The sequence below is a fragment of the Tenrec ecaudatus genome, chromosome 15 (assembly GCF_050624435.1).
Source record: "Tenrec ecaudatus isolate mTenEca1 chromosome 15, mTenEca1.hap1, whole genome shotgun sequence".
Lineage (NCBI taxonomy): Eukaryota > Metazoa > Chordata > Mammalia > Afrosoricida > Tenrecidae > Tenrec > Tenrec ecaudatus.
This window is the reverse complement of record NC_134544.1, coordinates 32,253,770-32,274,665: the sequence shown is the minus strand read 5'-3', so window position 1 is coordinate 32,274,665 and position 20,896 is coordinate 32,253,770.

The following is a 20,896-nucleotide window of genomic DNA, read 5'->3' as shown; positions in this document are numbered from 1 at the left end:
ACCAATCTTGTGAACTCTTCTATCTAAGATAATGTGTATATTCCCATCTTGTTTCTGCTCCTGCTTTGGCAGTCCCACCTGTAATGCTGATGAATTGATTTGCCATTAATTATGATTTTGTGACAGTTTTATTTGTGTTCTATGCCGACTTAAGTAGTGTGTGACTCTGAAACCTTGGACACTGTTAGGACTTCATGCTAATTGTCTCCCTCATCCGGATGGTGTGTTTTCCCCGCTTAAGGCTTAATAAATGTTCTCCTTAAATTATATGTGAGATTGAGGTGTCTTTTGAATCCTAAAGCAGTTACTGTGTTCAAAGATCTACAAAAATGTGAAGAAATGCAAATTCCTTCTTTTCGCTCTTCAAGATGTACGAACCCACTATTGTCTATGTACTTCAGAAAAATAGACAAAGTCTGGAAGTGATGTCTAATATTAAAAAGGAGGAGATAAAAGCTGATTTCCTATGTGATGAAAACCATCTGAGACAGCCCCAGACTCTGCATGATGTCCTATTAAAAAGTGTCCCCATCATCATCTAAAATTAAAATGCTTCTAGTTACAAGGATTCTCAATGCTTCTCTACACGCATGGATATTTATAGGATCAATATGTAATTTAGTATCAGTAAGTTTAATCATAATCAGCTGGAATCCTGGGTGTAGCTGAACCCATAAAATGTACTATAATTATTTGAAAATGTTTAATTTAAGAATCACTGCCTCTGTGCATATGAATCAGAGACCAGTGTTTAATTATTGATAGCAATTAGTACACAGAAGCAGAAAAACACCATCTGGTGGTAGAAATGGTTCTGTAACTCTCCCCGCTTTCACTCTTGGCAAGGTGCATCATTGATTGGGCTTCCCTCTGATGGGAGATTGGTTTCCTTTCTACCACCCAGCTCCTTGGATTTCACAATATGGATTGCCAATGTGATCTGAGAAGGAGCAAAGTCACCAGAACAATGGGTGCTCTACTGGGTTTAGTCCTCAGCATCCGCACCGAAGACTGTCTTTTCCCAACATGAACTCCTCACCCTGTTTGCAGTTCACGAATAATAAAGAGGAGAAATGTTAAAGTGGTGGAGCCTTAAGGTCAAACATTCTGAACAAAAAGCAGTGCTCAACATAAACTAGTAGCAAATGTCAAATATTAACTAATTAGTTGCATGTTTTATGCAGAGAAGAGCTGGCGCATGTGTGTGTTAATATGTGTATGTACTCAGATATTCTTTGAGCAGACAGCCTCCTTTCTGATGAAGTACACAGGATGTTTGAAATGAGGTCTTTAATCACCATGATGTTTTAATGCTGAGGTATGGTAAGGTTACATGTGAATGAAGAGAGGGAGGTTGGAAACACTTAAAGAAGTGCTGTTTTCACAGTCCCTGATGGAGAGTCACTTGGGAGGTTACATGAGGGGACACGGTAACAGCAAGCTTGGATTTTAAGAGAGCTGAAAGGAGCCCTGGTACCATAGTGGTTCTTAGTTGGGCTGCTAACCACAAGGTCAGCAGTTCAAAACCACCAGCCACTCTAAGGACCCCAGATGAGACTTTCTATTCCCTTAAAGAATTACACTATTGGAAACTCCAAGGACAGGTCTACCTGCTCTGTAGGGTGGTTGCGGGTTTGAATCGACTTGATGGCAGTCAGCTTGGAGTTTGGTTACGTTTAGCTGTGATCAGCAGGATGGGGTTAGCTAAGCTTAACAGATAGGATATTTTGAAGGTTTCTTCAGACTCAGGAGGCAAGGAGGTTGGTTTTAGTCAGTGGGTACCTTGCCCCAGGGCAAATGAGAACACAACAAATGTAGTGGCTGCAGAGTGGACCCAATCAATTGTTCAAGGAGAAAACCTGACTAACCTCTAATCAGGGCCTCAAAACTGGGCCAAGACCGTCTTCGTGCAAGATTATAGTGTACACATAGTTTCGAAGGACTTCACCATCTTCCTTTGAACAACATGTAAGAATCTTTATAGATCTTTTGCTCTTCCAGTACACCTGCTTAGGCCTCACATGGGAAGAGGTCATCAGGACCTGAACGCTGATGAGGTTCTTCATCCCCCAGTTCTTTGTCCTGGTCCATGCTATTTGCAGGGCAAATAACTGAGTTGTGTTGCCGCCAGGAATTTATCCCTTTAGCACTCCAGGTGGGTGGAGTTAAAGCATCCCAATCTCCACAGCAGTGTCTCAAGTATATAGCCATAAAGAAATCTCATTAGAAAAAAAAAGAGTTCTGTCATTTTGGAAAAAAAAATCTCCAAAATTTTGCTTCATTAGGTGACAGGGTAATGGGAAAGCAGCGTCTCAGAAGTCAGGTCTGGTTCCCAATCAGCTGAGCAAAATCATGTGCCTCCAATCGCAACTGCTGCTTTACATCTGACAGGTATGGGCCTAGAGTAGCCTGTCTCTACAGAGGTGGCTGTCAAGGGAAGTAAAGGATGAAGAGACTGGCAGGAGCTGCTGAGACAGGCAGAACACTGATAGAGGCAGGGCAGAATGGTAAGTGGGTTTGGCACCTGGGCCAGGCCATAGTGTTCTCGGGGACAGAGGTTGGAGAGTAGGTTTTTCTGTGTGACCTCTGCCAGGTGCCAAGGATTTCATCAGACCTATGGCATCACAGGGGAATGTGGTTGGATTCTTGATGTAATTGACTGATTTAACCTAATTATTGTGAAGAGGTTAAAAGCAGCAGTCTTCTGTAATATTTTCTTTATGCATCATCCCTGAACTAGAAGTAATTGTAGTTACAGATGTTCATGAAATATTCATTCATTCAGGTGTCACTTAAAGAGAAGAATTTGAGACCAATGACATAATTACAGTGGGCAAAAGTGTTAAAAGATCACCCATATATTTTCCTCCACCTCTCTCTCTCTCTCTCTCTCTCTCTCTCTCTCTCTCTCTCTCTCTCTCTCTCTCTCTCTCTCTCAGAGGATGTGAAGAAATAGTGAAATTTTTTTTATAGCAAAATAGCAAATTAATCCAGGTCCTTAAAGCCGGCAAGAAATTCTCATTATGGTCTTTCAAAGCAGTTTCAAAGAAGACAGTGCATTATATTTCCTAAAACGTGCGCTCCTTGGTAACCCCCATATTTCACAAGACCATTTCCTTTGCTGTGACACTTTGCACATATCCCTGATTCTATAACCACACAGGAGTTAGAGTTTGCGGAACTTGTTTTAATATCTAGGCAGTCTAGCTTGGAGATTGTGTGTGTCAAGTTCCCATTCCATTTCTCTTCTCCCCCTCCCACCCTCAAGATGGTTTCTTTGAAATTATGATTGAGTCCGGAATTGGGATTCATGGGGAGGTTGATGAAATAGTAATTCCCACAAGCAAGTAAAATTAGGCATCATGATGCAAAACAGCATATTTTGGAGAAGTCTAGAAGGTACATTTGAGGGCTAAAGTCCAGTGGATTTTCTGATCAAGGTGAACTTAGTATTTGCAATTCCTGACCATATTACTGTGGAAAATCGCCTTTGGGTCCCTGGAAACTTGCACTGTGAATCAAAGGGAGCCCAGCCTTCTTGGCACTGCAGCTGTGGCACTCAATGAATAACCACAGCGTTGCATCGGAAAGATTTCTAATACAGATTTTTGTAAGGCAAAAACTGTTTACTAGTGAAACTGTTTACTAGTGAAAACTGTTTACTAGTGAAACTGTTTACTAGTGAAACTGTTTACTAGTGAAACAGTCCAAGTTTACGTATGTATTTTTAATATTATAGGCCACAACCAAATTCACTGCCTGAGTAGATTCTAATTCATGGCCACCCCTGTAGGGCAGAGTAGCCCTGTCCCTGTGTTAGTGACCAATTTTAGGGATTGTTCTCCTTCCGTTGTGAATCTCGATGGGGAGAAAAGCCAGATATTTCTCTCTTTAAGTAGCTGCTGGGTTGAAACAGCTGACATTGTGGCTCAGTAGCCCAACCTGCAACCCACTCAACCACCGAGGCTCCTTTGCTATATTTCAGAGGAAAGTAGAAAAGGAAGCTCACGTGAGGACTTATCGAAAACTATGCCTACCTATTTAAAAGATTGCCAAAGTTTTAGTTTCAAAATACATTAGAATGTATTACTAAAAAATACTCAGAGAATAACTGACTCTCAAGATACTGAGACTTTCTAAAGTTCATCTAGTGGCTAGTGGAGCTATTAGATGTCTACAATGGGGTCCATTATATGGAGCTGAGCACATAAGATAGAGAGCATCACAATGAAGAGCTCATGCTCTGGGGCCGAATGGACCCAGCTTTACCACTTACAGTTATGTGATTTGGGCAAGTAATTTGATTCCCCAAGTCTTGATTTTGATTTCTGCATGCGTAAAGCCTTACCTCCTCTAAAAGATCAAACATTTTAAATCACTCAGTACTGTGTATAACATTTTTTAAAAACCCCTATTGCTATTAAGTATTTTCATACTGTAGCACAAAGTAGAATGATCTCATTTAGTTTCTAAGGTTATTCATCTTTCCAGAAACACATCATCAAATCTTTGTCGCACAGAACAGTTGCTGGGTATGAGAGGTCAATGCTTGATGTGACAGCTGAGCACTTAACCACTTAACCGGCAGGCTCCTTCATGCTGTGCCGAAATCCAAAAACAAACTCACAGTCATTGAGTCAATTCTGATTCATAGTGACCCTATAAGGTAAAGTGCAACTTCTCTGTGGGGGTTTCAAGGTGGTAAATATTTACAAAATCACGTAACTTATTTTATTTTTCTCCCTTGGAGCATGTGGTAGGGTCAGACTGCATACTTGTGAATAAGAGTACAATGTGCAACTCATAGCTGAATTCAGGCTCTGGGGCCAAATGGACCCAGCTTTACCACTTACAGTTATGTGATTTGGGCAAGTTCAGAACTTACTATGTGCCAGGGCTCCTGAGTATTGTGCCCAATAAGTAAGCATGCTATTTCACAAAAGCGGTCACTTACATAAAACACAGCACCCGCAAGAGAGCCTCTTCCTGTCTTCAGCATTACTCTAATTGGTGTAATTAATAAGTTGATAAGTATACGTCTATGACTATATCCAGATAGATGGAAATGCTGGGAAGCCTGGCATGAGAGTTATGTGGGATCTCATTGTAGACTTCTGTTTGGGTATATGAAAGAAATATATTTATAACATCTGTTGCACATGCTCATGGTACATGTTACTGACCTTGAAGGGGAATAGCCTTCTAAATCTTTAGGGCATCATGGCTTAGGGAGAAGAAATAACAATATGGTGGAAAAAAATTAACCCATATGGTAGAATCTTTATGCCACCCTCTCCTGGGTGGTACCTTACTACAGTAAGACAATCACCTGACAGGTAAGACAGAAGTATATGAGATGTTCATCAGATTTACATCATCTTCTACCTGAGCATAGAAACTCTCTAGCCATCTTTGCCCTTGGGCTGAGCCACACCAGTAGAATGTGCGTGGGAGCAATACATTCTTTACCCTTTCCTTGGGGTCCATGCAGACGGAGACAGTGACTTTGGATTGGTTTTGCTTACATCGTTGAATTTATTTTGGAGGGAAGCCCCTTGATGAAGAGCAGCTGCTTCAGGTTTCATCTGTATGATAAATACAATATACGTCTTAGCTGACACAAGCTTCTACCTTTGTTATAACAAAGGGAATCACCTTAATTATTACAAATAGCATTCAGAAGACTTGATTCTGCTGTGGGCTCTATCTCAGAGGATGATAAAGTGTAAGCTCCTATGAGGTATTTAATCTTGTCAAAGCTCAGTGTCCCCATCTGTAGAATGGCATTAAGAAAGCTTATTCAACCCATCCCATAGGATTGCAAGAGTGCCTTGCTAAGATAATGGCCCTGGGGACACTCGGTGAGAAGGGGATGCAATATGAACACAGAGCATTTTCAAACAATTTTGAGGGGGGCAAGCCTCTCAAGTGACCAGTAAATTGAATTGGCACATCCATTCTGTGAACAATAGATCTTGCTTATTCTAGAGTGAATGATTTCCTGCTCAGTTTTTGAAACCCTAATTAGTATAGATGGAGCAGCATGAAGTTGTAGGGAGACAAAGCTAGCCCGGGGTCCCATATGGCTCTGCCTTTCACCCAGAATGCAGAGACACTCCCCCGTGTATAATTGTTCAAAGGAAAAGCACTAAATTAAAAACATAGGCCAATCATAATCTAATCTAAGCTCCACTCAGACTTCAATCAGATTAATCCCACTTTCCGTAGTAGAGGCATCGATGACAAATACATGATCATGTGATGGGAGACCTCAGCAAGTTGATGCTCAAGGGCCTAACTCTGAAACCAGAGTCTGACTTTCAAATCAGAGAGACCTCATCATTTTTTCTATGTAATTGGTTGCATAAGTCAGGTGGATCATATAATTAAATTTAAAGCATGCATTCTTCATTTTTTCATCTTGTTAACCTAAGAAGCAATAATATTGAGTTACCTTTCCTGTCATATGAAGTTTCCATAGCACAGATACTCAGTAGACTTAAAACCCACGCTGTAAAAAGTGATTTAATGGAATAAGGCGCACACACTGCTTCCTTGCAAGCTAAATTGCACCCAAGGCATCCCTTCAGGTGTTCCAAATGTTCACCTCCTTCTCGTCACCTCCACTCAACTCCTACAGCCCCCCACGCAGAGCGGGCCAACTCTCATTTTCTGCAATGAGTGCTGCATTTTTCTCTTTCTTAAGAATTTGTGGGCTTTTTTTTTTCATTTTGCGGACAAGATATCCTGATAAGTCATGTTTTGAGAATTATGGTTCCCAGTTCATTTGCATTCTGTAGGTTACCTGGACTTACCAAGGAAAAATGAAGGCAGGGATTTTTTAGTGGTTCACAAATCAGACAATATATAAATGGCCCACATTTTATATTATCAGTGAATGAACTTGAATCATATGCCTGGATTTATTTACTCTTCTGAAAAAATTTTGTGGGCAACAAGAAGGCATGCAACTACATAATATTACTAAAGGATATGCCCTATCATTTCAACAGGCTTGGTTGTAACATGAATGTTAAAATCTATTATCTTCCCAATCAGATCTCTTTGTAGAGAACCTTGGCGATGTATGTAAGTGAACAGAAAGATGAAAGACATAAGGACAATGGACGCTAGATGAGGAGCCAGATGGGACGCACACCTGCTGGCAGCCTAGTGTTCGAATCATAGGCAGGATTGTCCTGGAAGATCCCACTCTGGGAGGTTTTACACAAAGAACGTCTTCTGTGTCGATTGACTGGAGAGTTTGTATCAGAAATCTGTACTTCAATATTAAATAAGTAGATTGTTGTGCAGTACAGTTTTCTTGTAATGTTTAATGTTTTTCCTTTGTAATTAAAATACATTAATTTAAACCCTACATTAAGATATCCTGATTTCTTATAGTTGAGCAGAATTAAGAGTGGTATATCACATATATGTTATAAATCTCAAAAACTAGAACTGATAGGGAAAAATTGGTGCTCTTTTTGAAATCAGCAGGTCAAATATACAGAGAAACAAGTGTAATATCTGAAGCACCAAAAGTGCGTGTGAGCCAGTGATAATCTACTGCAGTGGCCACGCAGAGCTCACAGACAATCTTGGGATTATGGGGTTCTTTGGGAAGCGGACAGTTTGCAAAATGTTAAAGATACCGTTCCTTTGTTTACCTTACTTCTCATCCAGGTTGGCAGGTACTTATATCTCAGGCTCTCAGTAGATCAGCTACTTGACCCTTTGACCTCTCCTCTGGTGGAGCAAGCTTTCTAAGACTCCTTTCATTGCTGATGCCCCTAACCTCTCAGCTTTACTTGTCCCTTGGGCTGGGAGTCGGTGGCTCTACCTTACTATTTCTGCTGTTTTTGCCACCTCTGGTCCCTCTGCTGCCACCTGTTCTTTCACTTCTAGCTCTTCTTTCTGGGTGATCCAGAGATTCCCTCGTCCTGACTCTGAAATGACTTACTTTACACTCAGTGGGATGGCAAACTGGCCAATCTCCAAATGAGGGCCTTCTGTACCTTCCTTACATGTTCCTCCCAAGTCTGTTGGTAGGGATTACAGGAACCCTGGTGGAGGAGTGCAGGCACATTGGACTGCAATCCTCAAGGTCCACAGTTCCAAACCGCCAGTCTTTACTCAATAGTGTTTTAAATTCTATACCATTGGCTAAATTAATGACATTATCAATAAAATTACTTTATGCCCCAAAGCGGTTGATTGATAGTGTTCTCTAACATAAAAGTATCTTGTTTCTAAAATGAACCAGAATCACATATAAACTGTAGATATATATATGGATTTGGGGCTCACACTTAATTCTAGTCCCAATCTCAGAACAATTAGTGCTTATAAAAATGGCCATGCTTGACGCTTGCTTTCATGAAGAAATCACTGGAGTTATAGGTTCTAAAGCAAAACATGGCAAAAAAAATTAGATGATGCCCAGCTATCAGAAAGAATAGTGTCTGGGGTTTTAAAAGCTTGTCTTCAAAAAAGCAGCCATCTAAGTAAAGCAACAACTAGGTCCACATGGAGGAAGCACACAAATCTGTGTGATCCAGGGCAGAGGAGGGTGGGGAGGGGAGGACTTGAAGGGAGTGACCAAGAGCAAGGTAACTGAGAGGAACTACTGAATCCAGAATGAAGGCTAAACATGGTAATGGGTCGGGAGGAAAGCGAAAGGAAATAGAGGAAAGGAGTAGGAGGCAAAGTGCATACAGAGAACCCTAAATACAGACATGTACATAAGTAAATATATTTATGATTATGGGGGCAATATATTTATATGCATATATTTACAGGTTCAGTAGTAGGGTAGCAGAAGGACATTGGGCCTCCTCATGCATAATCCCCCAATACAATAGCACCTCGCCCTGCTAAGCAGCCATTGCAGGATACCCATCTTTCCAACATGATCACTGAAGACAGCCGTGTGTGTAAGCAAATGTGGTGAAGATATAGCGTCTGGGGTCTTAAAGGCTTGAAGGCAAATAAGCGGCCATCTAGCTCAGAAGCAACATAGCCCACAGAGAAGAAGCACACGGCCTAAGCGAATACAAGGTGTTGAATGGACCATGTAGCAGAAAAAAGGAACAAAAACAATCATTGTGTGATCACCTTCCTCACATAATTGCTGAAGACGAAAGTGTGCATAAGCAAGTGTGGTGAAGAAGGCTGATGGTTCCCGGCTACTGAGAGATATAGCATCTGGGGACTTAAAGGCTTGAAAGTAAACAAGCGGCCATCTAGCCCAGAAGCAACCGAGCCCACACGGAAGCAGCACACCAACATAGGTGATTGTGAAGGACAGAGGAGACCAGGTCTCCAATAACAAAGGTGGGGTGGTGGTGAGAATCACATCACCGTGAAAGAGGGGGAGTGCATGGTGGGGACACAAGCCCACCTGTAGACAGCTGGACACCCCTTCCAGAGGGGTAGTGAGGAGGAGATGGGCCACTCAGGGTTCAGTGTAGGAACAATGAAACTCAAAACCTTCCTCTAGTTCCTGAATGCTTCCTTCCCTCCCAATCATCATGACCCCAATTCTACCTTGCCTTGCAGACCTGGTTATACCAGAGGATGTACAGTGGTGCAGTGGGGATCTGGAGGCACAGGGAATCTAGGACAGACGAACCCCTCAACACCAGCGGTGGGAGTGGCGACACCAGGAGTGAAGGGCATGTAGAAAGGGAGAACCGATCTCGGATATCTATGTGTAACCTCCTCTCTGGGAAATGGGCAAGGGGGAGGCGGGTGAGGGGAGACGCCGGGGAGTGTAAGATAAGATATAATAATTATTTATAAACTATCAAGGGACCAGGGGTGGGATCGGGGAGGGAGGGGGATGGACGGAAAAAAAGGGAAACCAAGCTGATTCCAGGAACCCAAGTGGAAGGTGAATTATGAGAGTGACGAGTGCAACGAATGTATAAGGGTGCTTTGCTCAATTGATGTATGTACAGATTGTGATAAGAGCCTTATGAGCCCCAATAAAAAGATTAAATAATAATAATAATAATAATAATAATAATAAAATCTAAGTCCAAAGGAGGGAATAGTATCAGAGCTTGAATTGTGATTACCCTGTTTGCAGCAGGATGTGGGTGACAGGGGGAGTCCAAACGCCATTTAAAGGATTGCCACTTGGATTAATTCTCTGGTGAACCCCCTCTGACCGTGGTTGAGGGTTGTGAATAGCCTCATTATCAGATAAAGAACACTGTAGAGTTGATTATGGCAGATGCAGCTGGGTTAAAATGTATCTTATTTGATCTCCCTTTGGTGCCATTTTAAAGTTGCTTCAGTAAATAAATATACAAACAAGCAAATAAATAAATAAAAACAAAGGTGGAATACCCGTGGATTAAGCCTCCAGTGAATTCCCTCTGTTCTAAGACCAGGGGTGTGAATCCGCAATCCTGCAGAATGGGTTGGAAAATAGACAATTGCAGATGCAGTTGGTTTAAAACATAATGCCTTATCATTTTATCTCTTTGTATACATTTTATATTTGTTTGATTTTTAGTATCTATTGTTTTATTTTCAATTGTGGTTTTTCTCTTTTTAATTTTGTTAGTTTTTTAAAATATTCTATATATATATAATCTAGGATGTGTAAATCTGCAGAGACAACAAATTAGTCACATGGTGTCTTGGGGTCTGGCAGGGATCGTTGGGGGATCTAGGGAGCTAATAAGAATGGGTACAAGAAAGAGGAAATGTTCTAAATTTGATCGTGTTGATGATTGTGCAACTTTCCTTAATATGATCAAATGGTTTAATTGTATGACATGTGAATTATAGGCCGATAAAACTGTTAAAATGGCAAATTTGCCAGAAAATTTAAAATGACAATAAATTCTAACACTGGGTGCAAATTTAATTAAGGTGGTGTCTCCACTTAGCATCATTTATGGTTTCCATAATTTTAGAAGGGAGAAAAGGAACAAGAAATAAATGTTTTTGATTCTTTAAAAATGTTGCTATTTAATGTATTGAAAAATAACAAAACGAAGAAAAGAGGAAGACATTTAAAAATGCAACAAGATCAGGTGTGTCAAAAGAGTAAAGAATCTTCCCCCAAAGTTGACCTCAGTGCAGGATAAGATGTGCAGGCACTTTGGTAGAGAAGCATTGTTGTGAAAAAACGAGGAGGGACTGGCAGGTCACAAGGCAAAGCTAGCTCTCAGTGAGGAAACGGGTCAGGAAAGGTTAAGTGTTGATGTTCTATATCACAGTGCAATTGAAGGGATGTCCTGCAAGATCTTCAAGGATCCTAAATCAGCCCTCAAGAGATTTCTTCCACCTCAGGAATACTCCTGCCTTAACACCCTCACCATCCTCATCCAGCTAGTAGGAGCCAGGGTCTTGGCACAAATGCAGCCTGTTTTTCAGAGACAGCAGCTGAGAGCCACAGGCCCTGAGACTTGCTGTGCCCAGACAGCTGTGATTGCAGCCTGAAGAACAGGAAGGGGGAGTTTTAGATTGGCAGCCAATCAGTGATGGACATTTTCAAAACGGAGCCTTAATACTGCCAGGGTAGGTTTAAGAAAATAACGTGTCTCTATTCCTGTGTATAAACAGAACCTGGTAGATGACAGCTTTCCTATAATAAATGCCCCCAAAGGGTCTTTATACAAAAAATTTACAAAAAGTTTATGTGAAGTTTTCTTGTGAAAACAATATTTCTTGCCTTCTTAAAGTCCAAAATCTGCTACTGGATAAAGTTTCTCTAGTATGTATAACATTGCTTTAGTGCAAGGTTAGCAGATATTTTTACACAAGGCCAGATTACAACTATCATATTTGGTGAACCATATTGTATCTGTCACAAGTACTCAACTCTGCTCCATAGCATGGGAGCAGCCATAGATATAGGTCAACAGAAAGGCATGGCCATTCAGTCTCAGATAACAGATATTCCAAGAAAAAAATTTTATAAAAGTAGGTGGTATGCTGAATTCGACACATCACCTTTATTTTTAGCAGCCACTGATTTAGATATTTTACTAAGAATATAATAGATATGGCCAGTAACATCAAATCATTCTAAAACTCAAGCCAGTATGGTATACTAGGCGTTTCATATTTAAGGAATTGTGGAAAATACCACTCAATAGGGAGCTATGGTTCTCATCTTGACGTGTTCAATTCTAATTCTCAATCCTTGGTGAATTTGAACGCTATCCATGATAAATCATTGATGAATTTTATGTAACAGAATAACACACATCCATATTTATAAAGTAATCACAATGGCAGTGCAGAAGTGAGTGAGGCTGGAGAATAAACAGCTTAAACGTTTCAGAAGTTGTGCTCCTTGCCAAATAGATGGATGGATGGATGGATGGATGGATGGATGGATGGATGGATGGATGGATGGATGGATGGATGGATGGATAGATAGATAGATAGATAACTCCAAAGGAGTGCCTATGGAAATGGATGGGAATGGCAGATTGGAAAGCTGCAAAGGAGCCAGGAGACAGATAATTTAGCTGTAGAGAAGAAAGCAGGGAAGGTACCCTAGAATAATCTAGAAGATTAGACTGGTTCGTGGGGTGAAAGATGATGTCTTTTACTGAAAAAGGAGGCGTATGTGTATCTGATTTAACAGGTGAAGATGAGGAACTCCTTTAAGGAGCCTGAGTTTGACTTGCCTTGGGGTGTTCACATGAAATTCATTAACTATCTGTTAACATCAAATGGCAAAACTATTCTTGAAAATCGGTGGGCCGAGTCTAGAACCCTGGCACTATAGATCCACTGGAATAGAATAAAGGAAGAAGGAGACTAGAGGAAGTCTGAATTATGATCCTTACTATTTTTAATGTTTCCCAGCACCTTGTCATTGTCTCCTTTTATTGTTACTTAATTTTTTTATGTTGTTTGTTTTGTTTTCTTGTTGATTTTATTCACTTACATCTTTGAATCCTAGTTTAAATATTCCAGACCCGCTTCATTTCCTGAAAATCTATCTCCTGTTTTGAATTGATTCAGATATGATGAGCTCCAGACAACACAAAGTCAAAATGTCTAATACTCACGGGATTACGTTACCAAAAAATGACTTCTATTTCCTGAGCACTCAAAGGAAATCCATTGGACTCGGTCTCCTCTCTTTTTCCACATGTAAACAGTCAACAAATCCAGAACTCAGATTTATCTTCCAATTGACATCCGTCATAAGTTTTTTATCTCTGGACCCCTAATACCTAATGTCTCTCACTTCCTGCCTTTAATCTCAGTGTCTCCTCATTCCACGATCCACATTTTCCTTGTGTGGCCTTCTAAAAAGATTAATATATATTTTTACACATAAGAGCTGTTTGACCTTTGACATCTTCTACACAGACATCGTTTGCCATTTGTACCATACATTCCTACAGCAACTATTTTTGGCCCAATTAAAGGATTAGGCTGTCTTGCCATTGTAAGGAGGCTGTACAATGATTAAGGTGTTAGTCCGGTTAACTAGAGAAACAACTCCAGAGACACTCATATGTGTGTAATAGAGAACTTTATATCAAAGAGTAATTGTATATTAAGAAAACACCCAAGCTCTGCTCAGACCAAGTCCATACGTCTGATATTAGTCCTTATGTTCATTACCAATCTATAAATTCTTCTTCAGACTCACCATAGCACATGCAATGATGCCAAACGTAGGATGATCACAGGCCAGTGGGTGCAAAGTCTTGTGAATCGGTGCCAGCAGAAGCATTTAGTGCTGGCATGGATCTCCACATGGCTTTTCCAGCTCCAGGCCTCTAGCATAGCTCCTTGAGTCTTGTCATCAGGAGTATGAAGCAGATAGTGTATGTGTCCCACTTCAGTGAGTTATTTATCTCCGTAGTGCCTCAAAATGTGGTCAGCAAGCAGTGACCTAATTGAGAGCCTAAACCCCACCCCATTCACTCTTAATAGTCTCAGGTTGACACCAGATTATGTAACTACCACAAATGATTCAGACCAAAGCTTATAGAAAGAGAAAATTTATCATGGTGAGTACCCAAACCTTATTCCTTCAATGTCATTTACCGCTTGACATACATTATAAGCCCTACGTCTACTTGATGGAAGGAAGTGAAAAGAACCTCTCAGGGGAAGTTGCAGCTGTAATGTGAAATTTTTGTTCCACTGCAAATCACGCCTCTGAATTCCAGATTTTATATTACAGTGGCAATTCTCAACCTGTGGCCCTTTTTTTGGGGGGGGGGGGCGTCAAACGACCCTTTCAGAGGGGTCGCCTAAGACCATCAGAAAACACATATTTCTGATGGTCTTAGGAACGAGACATCACTCCTCTATTCGTCTCTAATCAGGTCTGCCCACATGCAGACATGCCCACATAAGAGTAACCAGCGTGAAAACTGTTACCAATGGTACACCATGCTTCAAGACAACATTTTACTTATTTGTCATTAGAAATAAGTATTTCACAATGTAATTACATATTGTTTTTGCAATTAATCACTATGCTTTAGTTATATTCAATTTGTAGCAATGAAAATGCATCCAGCATATCAGATATTTGCATTATGATTCATAATAGTTGCAATATTACAGTTATGAAGTAACAATAAAAATACTTTTATAGGTGGGGGGGTCTTCAGCACCACATGTGGAACTGTATTAAAGGGCTTGAACATTAGGAAGGTTGATAACCACTGTATTACAGCGACATTTCCCTCCAATGTTTTTGCTTAATAACAATATGTTGTTGTTAGGTATTATCCTTGAGTGGATTTTGAATCATAGCAACCCTATGCATAACACAACAAAACAACCCCTGGCCCTGCACATCCTCATAATTCTTCCTGTATTTGAGCCTATCATGGAAACCTCTGTGTCAATCCATCTTGTTAAGGGCCATCCTCCTATTACTGCCTTTCTACTTAGCAAGCACTATGTCCTTCTTCAGGGACTTGTCTCTCCTAACAACATGTCCAATCAAAGTACATGAGACTTGCCTCTAAAGAATATCCAGGCTATGCTTCTTCCAAGACAGAAATGGAAGTTCTCTTGGAAGTTTATGAAGACTTCAGTATTCTTTGACAATACCTTAATTCAAATACATTAAATGGTCTCTGGTCTTTCTTATTCAATGTTCATTCTTCAAGTGTATATGGGACAATGTTAAGTATTAAGGTAGCAGACAGGCATTTGACTCAAGTCCTCCCTCAATGCAAGAACACCTTGTTCTAATAACTTGGTATTCTGTGATGCTCACCTTCCTGACACAACCACTGAGGACAAAATTGGTGCATAAGCAAATGTGGTGAAGAAAGCTGATGGTGCCTGGTTATTAGAAGAAATAGTGCCTGGATTCTTAAAGGTTTCAAGTTAAACATGCAGTGAGAAGCAAGCAAGCCCACAATGAAAGAAGCACACCTGCCTGTGTGATCACGAGGTATTGACAGGATCATGTATTAGGCATCAGAACACCCGAAATAAACATTTTGATGTGAATGGGTGGCATTGGAGTGGAGACCCAAAGGCCATCTGTAGACAATTGGGCATCCCCTCACTGAAGGGTCAAGTAGAGGGACAAGTCAGCCAGGGTGCAGGATAGCACTGGCGAAACATACATTCCTCTAGTTTTTAATGCCCCCCAACCAAATATCATGACCCCAGGTTTACCTTACAAATCTGGCTAGATCAGAACATGCACACTGGTAAATATAAGAGATGTGGACACACTGAATCCACGGCAGTTAACCCCTCAAGAACAGTAATGGGAGCAGTGAAACCATGAGGGTAGAGGGAAGTGGAGGGCAGAAGGGGGAGAAAGGGGGAACCGATGACAATAATGTATTTATAACCCACCCTCCAGAAGATAAAAATCAGAAACATGGGAGACAGTAGACAGTGTAAGATATGAAAATAATAATAATTCATGATTTATCAAGGGTTCACAAGGTTGGAAAAGTGGGGCATGGAGGGAAAAAAGGCGTTGCTGATAGCAAGGGCTCAGGTAGAAATAAAATGTTTTGAAATTGGTAATATATGTACAAATGTGTTTGCAACAATTGATGTATGAATAGTTGTAAGAGCTCTAAGAGCCCCTGACAAAATGATTTATGAAAAAAAGAAGATCCCATTGCTTGGGTCAGGAAGATCGTAGTTGCTCAAGGCAGTATGCTTGCTTTTCAACACTTTTTTAAAAATTTTTATTTTCTGTGTGCGCTGTGTATGTTTTCTTTCTTTTTAAAAAAACATTTTATTGGGGACTCATACAACTCTTATCACAATCCATACATACATCAATTGTGTAAAGCACATCTGTACATTCTTTGCCCTTATCATTTTCAAAGCATTTGCTCTCCACTTAAGCCCTTTTACATCAGGTCCCCTTTATCCCCTCCTTCCCTGCTTCCCCCTCCCTCATGAGCCCTTGATAATTTATAAATTAATATTTTGTCATATCTTGCCCTGTCCGATGTCTCCCTTCACCCCCTTTTCTGTTGTCCATCCCCCAGGGAGGAGGTCACATGCAGATCCTTGTAATCGGTTCCCTCTTTCCAACCCACTCACCATTTACCCTCCCAGTATCGCCCCTCACACCCCTGGTCCTGAAGGGATCACCCGCCCTGGATTCCCTGTGCCTCCAGCTCCTATCTGCACCAGTGTACATCCTCTGCTCTATCCAGACTTGGCTTTTCAACACTTTAAATAGGTTTTGTGGCAGACCTTTACCAAATGTACTAATGCATCATTGATCTCTTGACTGCAGTTTTCATGAACATTTATTGTGGATCCAAGCAAGATTAAAATGTTGGCAACTTTAATCTTTTCTCCACTTATCATAATGTTACCTATTGGTCTCATTATAAGGAGTTTTCTTTTCTTGACATTAATTTTTAATACATACTGAAAGCTTCAATCCTTGATCTTCATCCTCAAGTGCTTCAAGTACCTCATTTTCATCTATCAAGCTGCATCATTGGCATATCACAGCTTGTTAGTAAGCCTTCCTCTGTCTTGATGCCACATTCTTCTTCCTATAATCCAACTGCTGGGATTATTTGCTCAGAATAAACTTTGAAGAGTATAGTGAGAGGATACAACCCTGACACACACCTTTTATGATGATAAACCATGCAGTATTCCCTTGTTCTGTTTGCACCACTACCTCTGAATCCATCTACATTTTCCAAAAAAAAACCACAATGAAGTGTTCTGGAATTCCCATTCTTCTCAAGGATATCCATAGTTCATTACAATCCACACGTCTTTCTTTGTCACGGGCAAAAGTTGGATCTCTCTCACTCAGTTGGCCAAGTAAATGTCTACCAAATTTCCTGGTATATATGAGTGAGTGCTTCCAGTTCTTCATAAGCTTATTGAAACATTTCCATTGGTATTCCATCAACTCCTGGAGCCTTGATTTTGCCTAGTGCTTTCAGTGCAACTTGAACTTCTTCCTTAAGCACCAGTGGTTCTTGCCCACAGCTACCTCCTGATATAATGAAATTTCTACTACTTCTTTCTATTACCGTGACTCTATGCATGTTATATTGTTTTGGTACTTGCTGCATCACTCAATATTTTGACACTAGTAGTAAGGGCCTTGTTCCACATTCTATTTTGAATCTGGCCTGAACCTCTGGCAGGTCCCTGTCAAGTTCCTTGTGATAAGTAGGTTTTTTGTGCCAACCTGACCAACATGGGGGAGTAATTGAACACATGTGGGATCAATTGAAGGGTGGAGAGATAAATAGCTTGGCAAGCCTTCCCTTTCTTGTCTCTTGAACTTTGAGAATCCAGCCAGTGTGTGGCTGCCTTAGCTGGTTCTCTGCCTCAATTTTTAAGCTATACCACCTGTGGGACAGCTAACCCATGGACTGTATTGCTGTAGTTTGAGGTGCCCTCAGGCCTTCTTCGCCATGCTACTGGAGTATACATAGCCTGAGCTGGGTACTGTCGAACCTGTTCATCTGGCTGACTGTGGGTGACCTTTCTTGCTGTTTGCTGCCTGTGCCGGATTGCCTGAATTGCTCTACAGAGGACTACCTGGGGGCCCTCAACACTTGAAGGACTGCCAGTGTATTAGCTGTCTCATGGAAGTGAGTTGCACTGAGCCATTTGTACTGCTCTATAGACTAATTAACTGTTTATTTCATATGTTGTATATATATATGTAATATATATAAGAACATAAGTCTTCTTTATTCATTGTCCAACATTCTTATGCATGCAAAGCAATTGAAAATACTGTGGTCTGTTTCAGGCTCACCTTTATCCCCACAGTAACAGTATGTTGTAAAGGGTTCTCTAGAGAAACAAAGCCAGGACAATATATATACAACATATGAAATAAACAGCTAATTAGTCTACAGAGAAGTACAAATGACTCAGTGTCACTCACTTCCATGAGGCAGCTAATACACAGACTGTCCTTCAAGTCTTGAGGGCCACTGGGTTCAAGATAAGAAAGCATACAGCTGAGTCCTCTGTAGAGCAATTCAGGCAATCCGGCCACAGGCAGCAAGCAGCAAGGCAGGCAGGCCACCAACAGTCAGTCAGATGACAGGGTCTAACAGTCTCCAACTCAAGCAATGTATATTCTAGTAGCATGGAAAAGCAGGTCTTGAGGGAAACTCAAACTACAGTGACAATCGACGGGTTAGGTGTCCTTACACAGGTAGTATAGCTTGCCAGTTGAGGCAGAAACCCAGCTAAGGCAGCTGCACACTGGTCTGATCATCAAAGAATGAGAGACAAGAAAGGCAAGGCTCTCCGAGTCATTTATCTCTCTGCCTTTCAATTAATCTCACATGTGTTCATTGGCCAGGTTGGCACAATAAACTAGCTACCTATCACAGTATTGCTCCAATGGTTTTTCGATGATCTTCAGCAGACTTTTCTTTGTATATGATATCAATTATATTGTTTTATAATTTGTGCATTCTATTTGGTCTCCTTTCTTTGGAATGGGTTCAAATATAGGTCTCTGTACTTTTCCTAATGGACCCAGCACAGACAGAAATGACAAGGGGTATACAGAATACATATATATGAACTTTTTTCCCCAAAATCCTTTGTCTAAGGTAAACGTTTGCTTCCCCAACTCCCTTCAAACTGGTAACTCACTGCTAATTTTATTTTAATAATATATCTTCCCATAACAAGAATAGTAACAATGTTAACATATTACTTGCTTCGATATTCTAAGCAATCCTACAAATGCTTTATATTAATTCATAAAATCTTCCCACCCATCCTAGGAAGTAGCATTTATTGTCTTGTTTCAGTGGTGAGGAAACAGAAATAAACTTTGCTCACAGTAATGCCTTTGGTAAGTGGCAAAACTGATTTTTTCCCCTTATGATCTGACTTCGAACACTATGTTCTACCTACTACACAGTACTGTCTCTCTCAATCATGTACTAAAAACTATATGGTTAACAATGTAATGTGATAATATTCCTGTCACCTCTATCATTTCGATAACAAAATCTAAGTAGCCAACTTGGAATATAAATGATGTGCAAATATTTCAGCACCATATTTTCCTTCCATCCTCCACCCCCTGAGCATTCTCCTGATTGAACCTTGGCACACTCTGTCCCCACTGCCCAGAAGTGACTTTCAGTGATTTGACTGAGAACCTGGCGATTACTAGAATCATGTTCTGATATATGAAATTTGTTCACATCTGGGTCTTCTTTAAAAAACCCTGAATTTATTCATTCCAGCATGGTGTCACAATTATATGTTCATTCCCAGTTAATTATTAGGGGCAACAAAATGTAGGAATAACAAAGAATGAAGATCTCATGACAGTCTCTAATTATTGAAGGCTTTAAATTTTAGAGCATCTTTCACTGTGTTGTCAATTTGTAAGTGCTTAATTAAAGAATATGCCACAAGTTTGATCTTTTTGTATGTCTGCTGACCCTTGATAACAGACCTAACTTTTGATTTTATTTCAAAAATATTAATTTATATTCTCATTGGTTGCACATACACACACACATGAGATGGTCCTTTCATTACATGGAAAACATGTGCATGACACTTTCTTCTGAATTTCCCTGTGAGCATTTAGCGTAACAATCCCTGAGGCAGCTTTTCAAAAACAGGCTGTGTTGAAAGAAAATCTCCTTAGGGAATCATTTCTTCTATTGACTCTTTCTGCACAATCAGTTCCATATCTGGAGAACATTGTGAGGTGGTGGATAGATGTAAAGAACATATGCTTCTTGGCTGCAAGGTAATAACATAAGTGTAAAAAAAAAACACCCAACTTCTCTCATCGTGTTGTGGGCCATGGCGTTGGTTCAAACTTGTGCAGAAAACAGAACTGCCTGTTGAGTCTCCTAGACCATCGAGAGCTGGAGAAATGCGGCCCAGGGATGTTATTTATGTCTTTTCCATAAGCCAGTGGTCACAAACAGTTTCAACATCCACACCATATGAATATGTATTCATTTATTTTAAAATGAGATGCGTGAAACCGGTTTATAGAATCTTATATATATTTCTCCAGAGCACTCAAAAGTAGAGAACACGTTCCACTCTCAGATATTCTTGATGGCTTAACCGTTTCCTGAAAATATGAGAAAGTCACGGGCAATGTCGATTTGGCACCATAGTTCCCAAACGTTGGTACCCTGCACATCAGTGCATGTTAAAAGATGAGTAAGTTGAGTAAGGTCTGGGAATGCAAATTTTACATGAAAAGCATTTTACATCATTGCATTAAATAATTAAAAGAAAACAACAAGTATATTCCAATAAATCCATGCAGAAAAGAAATAGTAACTATTCATTGAGCATTTTTTAAAAGAAAGATAAGACCTTTCCTTTTGGGAAACTGGGAATGGAAGTGTGTGTGTGTGTGTGTGTGTGTGTGTGTGTGTGTGTAAAATGTGATAAAAGATATTTATAA